This window comes from Rhipicephalus microplus, chromosome X (assembly GCF_043290135.1).
Source record: "Rhipicephalus microplus isolate Deutch F79 chromosome X, USDA_Rmic, whole genome shotgun sequence".
Taxonomy (NCBI): Eukaryota; Metazoa; Arthropoda; class Arachnida; order Ixodida; family Ixodidae; genus Rhipicephalus; species Rhipicephalus microplus.
The window spans coordinates 358,481,026-358,495,571 of NC_134710.1; the positions used below are offsets into that span (position 1 = coordinate 358,481,026).

The 14,546-nt window shown below is 45.6% G+C and overlaps 1 protein-coding gene across 2 annotated transcripts in view; it reads right to left on the reverse strand.

Moving 5' to 3' along the window:
- Window positions 1-14,076, reverse strand: part of Cad99C (cadherin 99C) — a 227,029-nt gene extending 212,953 nt beyond the window's left edge. For both annotated transcript variants that reach the window (XM_075879866.1, XM_037413475.2), the window contains exon 1: window positions 13,748-14,076. The gene's annotated coding sequence lies outside the window, so the exon portion shown is untranslated. The remainder of the gene's footprint in view (window positions 1-13,747) is intronic.
- Between the last annotated feature and the right edge of the window lie 470 nt (window positions 14,077-14,546).

Sequence of the window (14,546 nt, forward strand, 5' to 3'; positions counted from 1 at the left end):
CGTCGTTGGTTGTGAGCGAAAAATCATCATTCTATGCGTAACCTAAAAATCAAGAACGACGGAAAACGTAACATAAATGTTAAAAAATTCTAGGTCAGAGTGTAGACCGAACCAGGGTCGTTTGGGTCCGAGTGGGGATCAAACCAGGGTCGTTTGTGTTTGTGTGGCAAGCGGATGTTCTGCCACACGGCCACGCGTCCGCTTATCAATACAGTAAAAATAACTTCATCTGCTTGAAAATTCAGTGAAAGTAGCTTTCATGCTTTACAAAACACGCCTCATGTACACATGTTTTACCTTGCAACATGAAATATCATAACAATAATGCGTGGTACAAGCGCCCATTGCCAGCGGACGTCTGAAGATGTGATTATCATAATGTCTGCGTGGTTTGAAGCTAGTCAACCACTACAAAAGGCACACACGGTACTGCGCCTACTCCCTTGAGGTCACGTATTGGGTGTATAGCAAGTTCGAAAAGGTTTCATGCGCTAAGTGTTTGAAGTACGCACTATAGGAACAGGATATCGGGTGTCGTTTCATGATGGTGAGAATTTCCTACCGCGACTAGCAAGGGTTCTCCCAACTTAAACAGCTTTACTGGTTAAAAAAAATACATGTAGCACATGCGGCCATTATCAACGTGGGTGAACTCGCGACGAGTTAACGTCAGGAGGACAGACGCTTAGAGATCTCTCAGAAGAGGACTCATCCGAGTCAGCCACGCTGAACATGACGCTTGTTCTTAGTGACTTAGCTGAGAATAAACTTTAGGCCTCGTGATGATAGAGACGTATGTTAAAGTGCGCTACCAAGAACGCGAAGCAATGCAATTAAAGATGTAGCTGCAGATTGGGAAGCTGAAGGAAAGGCTGCGGTAGGCGTGGGTCGCTGTAGTGCGTTCTAAGGCGATGATCTCAGCGCATACAATGACAAACTATATACGAAGCAGAGACGAGACTAGCATGCATTAGCAGCACTTGTGTTCGGCTGCGCTAGAACGGCGTCAGGTAAGACGGTGTCTCGTCATGTGTGAAGCGATATAGTCGCAGTCAGACGTGTGGCAAACTTTCATATACGTTCACTCCGGGAACTATGGGGCGTTGACAAGGCCTTATATAGATTGCGTTTTCATGTAAGTCAAGAACAGAGAGCACGTTTTACGTTTTCTTAGGTTTCAATCTAACTTTCACGGAGGCATTTCAAGAATTCCGGCTGTTTCTCGCCAGAATAAACACAGAAGCAATGTAGGTGGAGCAATTGCGATCGCCCAAGCCGATATATCTTTTTCGCCGTTTCAATTCAATGTTCGTATCGGCCACTTTTCGAAATGCCTTTCATCCCTTATTCTTTTTTTTTCCTGGTAGACATTTAGTGGGTTGAACCAATCGGCATTCTAGTGAATTCTAGCGAGAACTAATAACCGTTTTTGACAGTTTTTTTTTTCAAGGAATACAATACCTGCTATCGCATTCAAAATATATAAATGAAATTACGATGTGACTATTATCTTGCAGAGAGAATTCCAGCCAAGCCAAAAGGTCTACGCTTATGGTAAAGTGCAGTAAAAAGCTAGTAAACGACAACGAGAACTGATGAACGGTACACTTTGTGAATTACAGTGGATTGTCAGAAACACTCAAACATACATTTCAAAAATTCGTTTTCGCATTCTAAAGCTTTCCTGACTTCGTTCTCGATTCGCCTAAATAAGCTGATCAGACATGCTGTCCTGCACAGAAGTGTGGTCGAGTGCCGGTTTATACTGTGCATTCCTTAGAAGAAAAATAATTTAGAGAGAGAGGGGGACGTGCCTGGCGTGCCACTCCCCCCGGGCCCCCTGATTACGCCACTGGCCATGAGCAATCACAACACCACCAGCACTAACATTCTCATTCAGTGACAGGGGCGTAGCCCGTGGGTCGGGGGTTGAAATTTGTTAACCGATGGCAAAATGCGTGCTGTGATTTGGTTTTTGAGTGAACACGAATCAACAGCGGCCAAAACTTATTGAGAATTCCCTGGTTTACGCACTTACAGCAATGAGTGACAAAAATTCTGCGCAATGACGCTATTACTTGAAAATGGCCGCCTTAATAAGCATAATCAACAGCGGTGTAGTGGGTCTGCAGTATTTAAACTGATGTATTCGTTGAACACGTGAACGGAGAACTGCGATTTGATTGACAACTGAGGATTCGTGTACTGACTGATCTATTTCGTATTGCTGTACGCTCTATCATGAACTCGAATGTTAAATACAACCCTAAATCTTTCAATTGTGTGCCGCTTCAGTACGGAAATCACCTAATGTCTAACAAAGAGAGGAAAGAGTGGGAAGTGGAAGACTGTTTTCGGACCACTATCGACAAAACAAGGACAACTGGTTTTTGCCAGGTCATTACAGGCCCTCGGAGTCGATGTACATGCACTAACGCAGAAACTAGAGCAGCGGTTCTCAAACATGTTCATGCCAGGGAACCCTGCTAAGCTACATTAGGTGTCAAGGATCCCCCCCCCCTCCCCAGCCCCACCCGGGGCGGGCAAGCTTTTGTCATTTTTATTTTCAAGAAAAATAAAACCTCTGACATGTGCTTATTGACGCTCTGGCGTGAATAATGGAGGTTCCCTAGATCAATCACACCTTGCAGACCTCGGGATTGCGATCTAATTGAGTTGAATAGGCGCGTCCGGAACAAAGGGAACCCTGACGAGCGGCCTGCGGAACCCTTAGGTTCCGCGGAACACACTTTGAGAACCCCTGAACTAAAGGAAGCAGTCATTGCAGCGGCACCATTCTTCTTCACCAAAACGTTTTAATTTTTTTCAAGGGCCTCACTTTCAACTGGTTCAATTCTCATGCGGCGGTCTTCAATCAAGACAGATTGAAGAAACTGGCAAAGCGTCACGAAAAGTGCCTAGGATGAGTTAATGCAATCATGATGAATAATGAAGAGGGTTCGTGCGAAATCAAAATCAACATAAAAACCTTTCTATCGAAAACTCTTTTTTGCTACCCCCTGTATAAGAGAAATACCACAATAAGGAGATTACACATGAAAAGCAAGTTTACATTAAAACTGCCATTCGCAATGTAATGGAAATGGACAGAGGCCTAATTCACAAAACACTTCTTTCGTACGTAAGTGTGTTCGCTGATTGGTCGTCTGGCTCCACTGATGACTTGTGGCGCATCGAGATTCACTGAAATATTCCCTTACAGAAATTTTTATCGTAAGACGCTCTTGTAAATACGGGTCCAGTTGTCTTTTAAATGACATCACACGTACTCCAGGGGCATCGTATATTGCTAATTTATTATGATTGGCAACGTAGTGACCGCGAGTACAAAAGACAAACAGTTCTGTATATAGCTACCACGCTCAGTATAGAAAGAAAGAAAGAAAGAAAGAAAGAAAGAAAGAAAGAAAGAAAGAAAGAAAGAAAGAAAGAAAGAAAGAAAGAAAGAAAGAAAGAAAGAAAGAAAGAAAGAAAGAAAGAAAGAAGATTGCATGTAACAAAAACGTTGTTCTATTTTCTCGTTCACCACTACGTTCTGATGCTTCTTTTTTCTAGGACAGACGATCTACCTTCATTGAAGATAAACTATGCTAGACACGCGAATCTGCCTATTTTAATTGCGCTCATTACTGCATGTAAACATGTACGAAACAGCATTCGCTGTTAGCGTGCGTACGAATCAGGGCTTTAAAGTCGCCCGTGGGAAGCGGCCCGGCAGGACAAAAAGAAACAAAAAAAATGACAGAATGCTCTGGAAAGCGCGCGTAACTAACATGCCATCGTGGGCTCCTCGCCCGGCAGCCGTGCACTGGGTGGTTGCGGTCGACGCAGTGGGACGGCCCGGTTTGCTCCGCGCAATCGGACACAAGGTCGTCGGCGGTGGAACAGGGCCAGCGCTCGCCTGCCTGCGTCATTGAAGCTGGCCGAAGCCAGGCGCAGCAGAGCCTGCTTGCATAAGGAACAGCCCGTTTTCTTCTTCTTCTTCTTCTTCTTCTTCTTCTTCTTCTTCTTCTTCTTCTTCTTCTTCTTCTTCTTCTTCTTCTTCTTCTTCTTATTCTGCTTCTTATAGAAATCGCTACAGGAAACAGTAAACATGGAAGACGTTCAAAGGGTAGCAAGGTTTGAAACGATCAGAAATTTTCGAACATGGAATGTCGCTGAAGCCCACGTTTCGACAAGTGGACTTGTTCTGACGAACGTGGGTCCCTTTAACGAAATACTGGCTCTCGTGAGATTTTTTTTATTCGACAGCTTTTTATCGCTTAGGGGCACGTTGGATTTTGATATTATTTGTTTTTGGTGCCTCCAAATCTCTTTGGGGTGAATTGTCTGGCACAATCTTTTTTGGGGCCATTGTTAACCTTAATTTTTTGTCATTTATTCTTTCTTTAAAAATACATTCCGACCAGGGTTTCAAATTTTGTTTCCGTGTAATGGGGGTCGGCAACTTCGGCATAATCTAGAGCACATTCATTCAGCACCCATGCGAATGCAGCCGCGACTGCACCCAAGAATATTTCTTGTTGTTGTTGTATTTATAAACATTTCAATACTCACAACGCCATATTTATGTGAAATGGTAAATCTTCAAGGGGATGGTCATTCGTATCCAAAGTTGTGACGCTCAAATAATAATAATAATAATAATAATAACAACAACAACAACAACAACAATAATAATAATAATAATAATAATAATAATAACACATTGGTTTTAACGTCCAAAAACCATGATATATTTATGAGAGACGTCTTGCTCCGGAAATTTCGACCATCTTATGTTCATGAACAGGCACCTGCACCTAAATCTAAGCACACGGGCCTCAAAAATTTTAACCCCCATAAAAAATGCAGCCGCAGCAGCCGGGATTCTATCCGGCGATCTTCGAATTAGCAATCGAGCGCCATAGCCAATGGACCACCACGGCGGGGCGAACTTCAAACAAATTCATGTATCGATAAGACGCTCATACTTAAATACGAGCACGCTTCTACGGTCCGACAAAGTGTGTGACTGCAGCGGAGGTTCTAACAACTCAACCTTGGCGTCAAATGCCGGCGTGTTGCGCCGGCTGCCACACCATCGAACGCGCCTGTGACCAATCCTTCTTTGGGGGCTAGCTGTACGACTATCAACGACTGACCCTGTGCCACCACCTAGATAAACTGGCGATAGGAGTCCTTTATGCGTTGTCGAGTTTCTGGGTCCGTGCCCGTGGCAGTATATATAAACGAGGATGGAAATGTTCCGTCACATCGTGATCTTCTTGTGTATAACGACACACACCCGTCTTTCTGAATGGCAGTGTTCCATGCAAATGAAAGCATTCAGTTTTAGGGGCGAAGCTCCTTATGGCGTGGCTTGTGCGTCCCTCGTAGTACGTAACCACCAGTGGCACATACCCGAAATAGCGGTGCTTGGAGTTTTCTCTAGACATATGGACGGACGAACGGACTGACACACGCGCGGACGGACAAACAGAGGGGTGCACGGACGGATGGACAGACAGAGGGATGGCCGCAAAAGGGATGGACGGACAGACAGACGAATGAACAAACGGACGGATGCACCAAGGATGACACAGATAGGCGGACGCAAGAACGAATGGACAGACAGACTGACGAACGCTGCGCCCCACCAATCATCATTCACTCCGTGGATATGCTGTGATTTTTTTTTTTTACATACAAAGCGCCACTTCCCTTCTTGGTATATTCACCACTTGGGAACATCCCTGCTTATACCCACACAAGCCGCCTTCCAAGGTTTCATGAATTTTATCAAGTTTTTATTTGGACTGTCTTTGTCGTGAACACGTGCTGAGGACATATAGTGTTTCTTTCCTACACCACATTGTGTAAATCTACGCGGTTTAAGAAATTTAAAAGTTATGAAAGAATGCATGATTAGAGGTGTCGTAGTGAGTCCGGAAAGGCCAAGATTAACTTATAGTGCCCAGGATTTTCAATAGTACGCATCTAACGGTACTTGACCATTTGTTCACTTCATCGAAATCGACCGCCGTGGCTAGGAATTAACCCTCATAAGTGCCTATTTTACACCCCCGTGCCGATCCAGCTGCGCCATTAAATTTAAGAAAATTGCTTTTCGTATTGACTGCGAACTAGAAATTATAACCACACGTCAGGCACACCACCTTATGCATTGGCCTATTTATATTCCCGCGGTTTCAAAACTTGGGTTCGCGCCCACTCTTCCTGACCGCCTGTCCCTCTCTGGCGCGGCGCGTCGTTGTACTAAGCGTGCGATCACAGCGGCTTCGCCTCACCGTCACTCACGCATGCATCATTCCAGCTGCCTCGCTTGGACGCATGCCACTGCGAGGCACGTTTCGCGGTACACCCGAAGAGCGCGCTGCAGGAGCGTGAAAGCTGCACATGGAAAGGAGCGATTCACACGGATGTTACGTGGGCAAATTGCGACTTTAACGAGCTTCGTTTGGAGCGACGAGAAGGGCAGAGCGTACGAGATTAAGATGGAAGAGTTTAAATGAAAGGGAGAACCCGAAAAAAAAAATTAGACGTGTTAAGGAGTGATGATGAATATGTTGGTTTTACAACAGAAACTACCAACTGATTCTTTAGCCAATTTTTCATTCGGGCTAGTAATTATAACGACATTCTAAATTAGTTGCATGCACTCAACGAAATGCACGAACAACTGACGGAACATGAGGTTTGGACAAGGGGTGCGCCAACACTTGGGTGCGAAAATGCTGCAGGCCCGTGTTTTGCGTGCACGTTAAAGAACCCCAGGTGGTCGAAATTTCCGGAGCCCTCCACAACGGCGTCTCTCATAGTCATATGGTGGTTTCGGGACGTGAAACCGCACATATCATTTAATTCATTTCACTCAGAGCAAATATACATTGCACTACAGTTTTTTCGTTCTTTTTTTTCCGGAGGTGAATTGAACGCATTTACGCTTTTTAGTCAACCACAAAAGTGATTACAATGCAAGCACCGATTCTTTTTTTCGCTTAGACCAGAAACCTCCTAGTTATAGGAAAGGTTGCGAATAAAACAAAAGCACTTACATTTAGCTGTTTACTTTCATTCTTTGAATGCTGTAACACGTCCATCCGTGATAACAGAGCGCATGGGGGCAAGCGCGGTTTATTCCGTTTCGAGTCAGCAAGGCGGAGTCATAAAAAATAACAGCGTGAGAGAGAGAGACGAGCCTCGCGAATTAAACGTAAACCAAAAGCAGATTGATACGATGATGCATATACGTACAGCCAGACGTTGAACCTGCACGAAAACTATACCCATAGTTACACAGACACAGGTATATCTTCTTCATCATTTTTACATTTTGTTTTGCACAAAGCGATCAGCAAAACTGCTGGCATGAAATGTCCCCCTAGTTTCCTTTTTACAGAATCACCTTACTTGGGTTTGAAGCAATCCCTGCCTACCGATATAGTTTTCCCTGAGCTGCACACATAAATATTAGATACAAAGCCGAAAGCAACGAATTAATTTCGGACCACGTCGATTTCTTAACACGAAGTGATCCTAAATACGTGCCAGTTTTTGCACGCACCCGCTTATGTTGTTGGTTGTATGGATCCAAACTGGTGGCACAGAATTCAACAACGCAACACCTCAATCGCGAACAGGTAATGCCATGGCGGGCATTTCAACGTCTTTTACGGCGCGGCTGTTGGTAATGTCCAGTGGAGCCGCATTTCGTCAAAAAAAAAAAAAAAACTATCGAGCTTGGCGGGACTTCTTTCCCGGTCAGTGCTTTCTGTTTATTTTTTTTTTCTCTTTTCCTTTGAAACAACTATGTGACTGCGCGTCACGTTGCTCGTTTCCTTGTAAATTCCCCATTGGACTTTATGTATAATTCATCCTCAAAAGACGTCGAGCCGCCTTGGGATTCGCCAAAATGGCAGTTTGGGTACGTTGACAACCCACTCAGCGATTCTGAAGGCGTCCTGAAGTGAATAGAGACATAAGTATAAAAAAAGACACAACACACGCACGCACACACATGATAGTTTCTGTGACTTATTATTACTCTTGCGACTATTTTACAGCGTTTATGTCCCCATCGACATCATAGTAGAAAGCCTGCATATCGGTGCGCAGTATTGGAACTAAAAGTGTTACGTGCTACCAAATCTTACTAACAGCCGCTCACAGTAAAATTATTTTGCTTTTTTGTGCGATGAATGACATGTGAATGCTTTGAGTTATGTGCACGTTACAGAATCCCAGATGGTTGAAATTGATGCGGAGTCTTCCGTTATACGGTGCTCCTTATAATCCCTCATATTATGCATGGTTTTGGCACGTAAAACCCCAGCAGTCATATTTATCACTATTGGCATATACTATTAGGCGCAATAAGGCGCAATTTATGGAACTGTACTAATGGCACAATTTATGAAGTCTTACGATCGCTTCCACTTCGACTGCCTCTACATAAAAAGCCCATTGTTGCATAACTCAGAAGAAGGCGTCGAAGAAAGGGTTACAGCCGCGTGTCTCGCAATCGCAAGGGTAAACCACAAGCAAAATTCTTGTTTGTTTGTTTTTTTACAGACAACGTTTTGCTTGACATAACAATGACCACATGACACGACGGTGTATGCCGTAAACGACCCTTCTTTCCCGCAACCCCACTCTCTGCACAATGTGCAAACTTGCGGCTAATGATCGCTCAAGCGTGCAAAAATTTTGAAAGCGCTTTTATTCGTCATCCTACTCAGCTTGTTTGTATACGGAAAGGATAAGAGGCACATTTGCCCTCTGGCTTTCAATTATGACAGACTGAACACTATATACCACGTACATTGACACTCTCCCTAGGCTTACCAACACCATGGCCATCTCTCAGTACACTCGATCAGGCTCACAAGACATCAACCGGTGAGAATCCTGCGTCAGCCAGCCACCTCAAATGATATCAGTTTCATTTAAAACGAGCTCTTTCGAATTAGCGTACATGTGCGAGGCTTTTGAGAGGAAGAGAGGTTATGGGCATTGCGCGTGCTGCTTGTTTAATAATACCATTGCAGCATTAAGTGATGTCACTCACTCCATTGTGTAAACTCGTGTGCCTCAATACTGACAGGTGTGGCGTAACCACTTTTATTACAGCGAAAGCTGTTGTGAGATCACAACTCGGGTCACGCGCTGTGTACCGCCGCCACCGGTGCCCGTAACCACATCACGCGAAATTTAGATGCAGAAAAAACAACCCTAGTACCAATGACACAGTGGGGCTAGAACCTGGGTCTGCTGGGTGCCAGCCAAGTATTCTACCACTGAGCTACGCCGGTGCAAGTGACTCGTTGGCAAACTTGTTTAGGCATAGGCCTGATGTCGGGAAAGCAATCGCGTTAATACGACGTATAAAGCGTTTTAAAACGGCGAAAGAACAACCACTCGTCGCACAATGCGAATAGCGTAACGAGTGGGCCGTCCGATGCTCGAACCCATTACGAAAGCTTGATCTTGTTCCCCTATTAACTGTGGAGCATAATTCCTCATCGTCGTCAGCCACTGCATGAACAATTGGCACGAAATTATTTGCAAGTATTTAGCGGATACCACGCTTCTCAGAAGAATGACGAAAAATAGCATAGCGAATGTGGACCTGCTACCCAGAAGTTTATTACTATGCCCTAGTGGGTATCAAGCAAGTGTGCTTGCAGTAGTTACCCCAATGAGTATGCGCGGCCATCCGGGACTGCGTTAATGAAACTAATAGGTTCACTAATTAATTTGTTTTAATATCCTAACGTGTCTACAAATTATATATCTATAAAAATCAGATTATTGCTCTATCTTAAGAATAAATTCGTTTCTTTATTTAAATTATTATGTGCATTAAATCAAGCGCCACAATTTTCTGGGTCATCGGTAATCTTTCTATAATATCTCCATTATTCTAAATCTGAACAATCATTTTTAAAACCACTCAATTCTTGGCATATCCCCCAGTGGGTATGTGCCACGGACAATAGGTGAACAAGAACAAGAAGAACGAGTGTTTTGAAAACGCTCTGAAAGGCGGCTCTTCTAGCTTTCGCTGCGACTGTGCTGCGCCTTCCACGCAGGCCTGAAGTTTTTTCGCGCTGTTTCGTGCGCGTCTTCGCATGAAGGGTTGGTGAAATCCATTGAAACAACAAGCTGAAGGATTCGTTTTGAGGTAAACTGACAATGTATCGTTTATCCACTTACAACCCACTTTTTTTTTTGTTATTGCACCACTATGAAAAGAAAACGGGACTTGATGGAAGACAAAGTCTAGCTCGGGGCATCACTTCTCTCTTCGTCCTGTATTGTCGCGCTTTAAGAAAAAATAAGAACAGGAACAACCAAAACACTCAACTTTCTACTACTCTATATGCTATATACCTCACGACTTCGTGTGTTGTTTTTCAACTGAACTGCATACAATAACAATAGCAGTCGAACTACACACATTGGTAGAAGTAACATATGTCTATTAGCAGCTTTCTGGCATTTCACCCCAAACATACGATTGTAGGGACGAATCTGTAGAAGTCACTGCACACTACGTTTGTTTGTATGTTTTTTTCTGAATATGATGCACTTCTTTGTGAACAAAAGACGACTTGACCGTATACATCGAGCCACATGCTCGTTAAAGAACATCAAAGCGTCGAAATTTCCGGAGCCTTCATGCGGCGTGCTTCATAAACATATCGTAGTTTTGGAACGTAAATCCCCAACAATTATTATCTAGCCGCTGAAGCCGTGACGCAAATAAATAAATATGCAAATAAACAAGCATAATCAAAAACGTCTGCGATTAGATCTGAACTTGGGAGGGCCGTCAGAATAAACTGTTGGACGAGTTCGAAATGTATTATTTTAAAAATGAGCATGCCAGATAGGGGCTCCAGAAGTATACATCTGAAGTATGAGGGCGACATTGGTGTATATTCCCAGAGCCCCTGACGACAGATCAACGAGCAACGCAGAGAAGGCAGCCCTCCTGATGATCATTATGATGATCATGATGGCGGTTGTGGTGATTATGATGATTATGATGATGATGATGATGATGATGATGATGATGATGATGATGATAGACTAAATACATGGCTCACACCCACTCTCCAGTGACGTATACCTCTTCCTATAGTGTCGTTTGGCGCCTCCATGTATACGGTAACCCAATGTCCTAACCTACTACACCTAAGGAGCATGCATGTGTCATCACTAGGAATGAAACACCTTTAAGAATGTTCCTCGAGCAAGGACGCCCATTGTGACGCTTGCCGCATTTCTTATACAGCGTTAATGGTCTCCTGGAGGATATCGATCGCGCAATCCAGCACATTTAGAAGATAGGCGCGTTTTCACAACACTGGCTGTTTGCCGTCGGTCTCATTTGACACTTATACTTCATCGAGGTGCGAGCTGTACCACCACACGCAGTGTTCTTGATCACTGTACTTCAATGGAGCAAAATATGAAGCCATCATTACAGTCAAGCGTTGCTCGACCCCTTCAGAACACGTCGACGAACGCTGATCACGGCGGGCAACGCGTATAACCATGCATCGTCATCGGATTGATTGATATGTGGGGTTTAACGTCCCAAAACCACTATATGATTATGAGAGACGCCGTAGTGGAGGGCTCCGGAAATTTAGACCACCTGGGGTTCTTTAACGTGCACCCAACATCGTCATCAGTCACACGCGAGCGCTGCATATATAGGCGTTGTTTGCGTGGCCGGTACTCTCCCGTCACGTGCACAACCACTCGATTTACAAAGAATGCCGGGTCTTCACGTGACGCTCGGCTCAACGTCTAACGATGCGGCGTAGACGGCATTCTCGTAGACTGCTTCGCATAATACTGACTCCCACAGTGCGTGGTTTAAGGCGGAACCTTTCTGCTTCCTTTCCGTAAAATGCGAGTGAAGAAGCAACTATACGTATGAATTTCAATATACTCTTTCAATCTTCGTGATGAAGCTTGAGCAACGTTAACGTGGTAATTGAGCAGGCATTCACATTGTAACAGTGCAAAAGACGAAGCACAGAGAAATACAACACGAGCGCTGACATGACGAGTGGCTGCATCGTTTGTGCGCGCATGCTTTATTCTTCTTTTTTCCCTTTATTTCTCTGCCTCGCTTGAATAAAGCAACCAGTTGTCAGTCAGCGCTTGTGTTGTCAAATTTTTTTTTCCGTGTTTCGACCTTTTGCGCTGTTCTAATATGAACGCAAACCCACCATAACCCAACTATCCTTTTTGCTGCAATTTAACAGGCAATTTTTAAGTTTTACCGCTCATTTCTGCGCTCAACCGGTAACATCATCCACTCAAAAACACGTGTGGTTTCTTCCGAAGGTGTCTAAATTTATGCGAGTACAAATGCGGCATCAATTGAAGTACAAAGGCGGGATATCTGAACGCGCTCGGATAGAACAAGAGCAGTCCCGGTTCTTCTTTAAAGGAACGGCACACAGGCCAGCTGCCCCAGTAACCAGCAAATCCGCGTTCAGAGCCGCGTATGCAAAGCTCCGAACGAGACGGCGTCTGTACTGGGAAAGGCGGATGGCTACGTGCGCAGACTGCAGAAAACTATGCCACGACGCCATCCTCGCATCCGTGAACTGAACTGGTCAACCTTCACTTTCATCTTCCCTGTACTGAGCAGACGGTGGGCTCGTTGGGGATTCAGCACAACCTCTTTCGCTAAAGACGACCCAGAATTTAGAGTTGTAGTCTTTTATTTGCTATCATTATTTGTCATCAGCAATATATCCCACGAGGAGTAATGACTTAATTTGTAAAAGTGATTTGGTATGCAATAGATTGTCAACAGGCACACGTTTATAAGTTCTACTCACTATACATTTGGACTGACACATCCCTTCGAATGGTATAGCTGCTCGTAAATGTTCATCGCAAGCGCTTGTATAGGGCTGTGTACACTGAGAAGTCTTTTGAGAAGAATTGAACTCCTTCAAGCGAATTGTCTATTGCCATGGTATTTTAAGTTTAACACTTGTTTCTTGTTTAGTTGTTCGTTTTGTGTATGGGTGCCCTCCCCTCTTATTAATTTATTACCTTCGTGCAGCAAAAATCATGGAAACGGAGTAGACATAAGAATGTATTCCATAGCCTCTCGAGAGCAAGACATCTAGAACAGAACAGCTTAACCTGCAAAGGTGAAAGAAAGTGTCGTTGAAGCGCGGATCATTGTGCCCTCGTAAAGGTTCGAAGGCCGCACACATGCAGCGACAGCGTGAAGCGTAACCTCACGGACCGGCAATGCACACCGGCGCCGTGCCAGCTTGGCAAGTGAACGACGTCGGCCTCGTTCATAAACTGCGTATAGATCCCCGTACAACTCTGATCACCACGCAGCACCTCGAAGGCTCGAAGAATCCATAAATAATGGGGGCTAAGCATTGTATGCTTCTGGTTACTTTTTTTGTACTCTTGTTATATCTCAGTCGTGCGTTTAGACTTGGAAGCATCAAAGTCTGAGCGCACGATACGAGAGACAAGAAAATAAAAGTCACACCGACAAAGGTGCGGAAAATGATTAAACGGAGAATCACCACCCGTTTCGGGAAGTACAACTTTCAGTCGCGCCTCAATCGCAAGCACTCTGTTATATCTGGGCACCCACTGAAGAAAACAAAGAGCAGAATACGGCGAGAGTAAATTGGCCACTGGGCGAAATGAATGTGCTCACCGCAGGGGGCAACGTGTTTCGGAGGTCGCGAGGTCTCCGGAGCACCAGCGCGTATCCTTTGCGTTCGCCGCAGCCCCAGTGAGTCCCTAGGCTGGGGAGCGAGCGGTCACTGCGAGCGAGCGCCGTCACAGCAACACCACACTTCGCACGGAGGGGTGTCCGTGCACACCCGGTTCCTTCCGGCACGAGGCGCACTTCACGCACCCAAACGGACCAGCGCCGTTCGGAGAGCACGCGTAGGCGACGGACGATGCACGGGCGACAGCTGGGACGATCTCGCTCTTGGAACAACGGAGCACGGGGACCTACCAGGAGCGCAGCGGCTCTACCAAAGCCGACCCGACGAACGGCCCGACTCTTCCGACCCTTCCTTTTTTTTTTCGCCAGCCCTCGCCACACCGGGCATCCTTTACTTTGTTCACCCCTCTCACCACCAACGCTGCCCTCGGTCCAACCATGATTTTTGCTAGCCTCTTCCAATCGAGGGGAAAAAAGAGCGCCGCGACGAGAACCGGTTTGTTGCGCGACCGCTGGCGCAGCGGCAGCAGGCCGGCACCGGCGATGAAGCCCCGCGCACCCACCACCGCACACGGCTTGCGCACGGCTGGCCGGGATGGCTGGCCCCCCTCGTGTACGCACGGCAAAGTCCGAGAAGCCCATCGTTCGGACACCCCAAAGGGTGGGCGGCACGGCAGCGGCCCTAGAAACGGCGTTTGTTCCGGCACGACCCGTTGCGGAAGCGTCGGAACGCGCGTGTACGAGTGGCCGTGTATGTACACACGGAGGTGGCTTCCTTGCC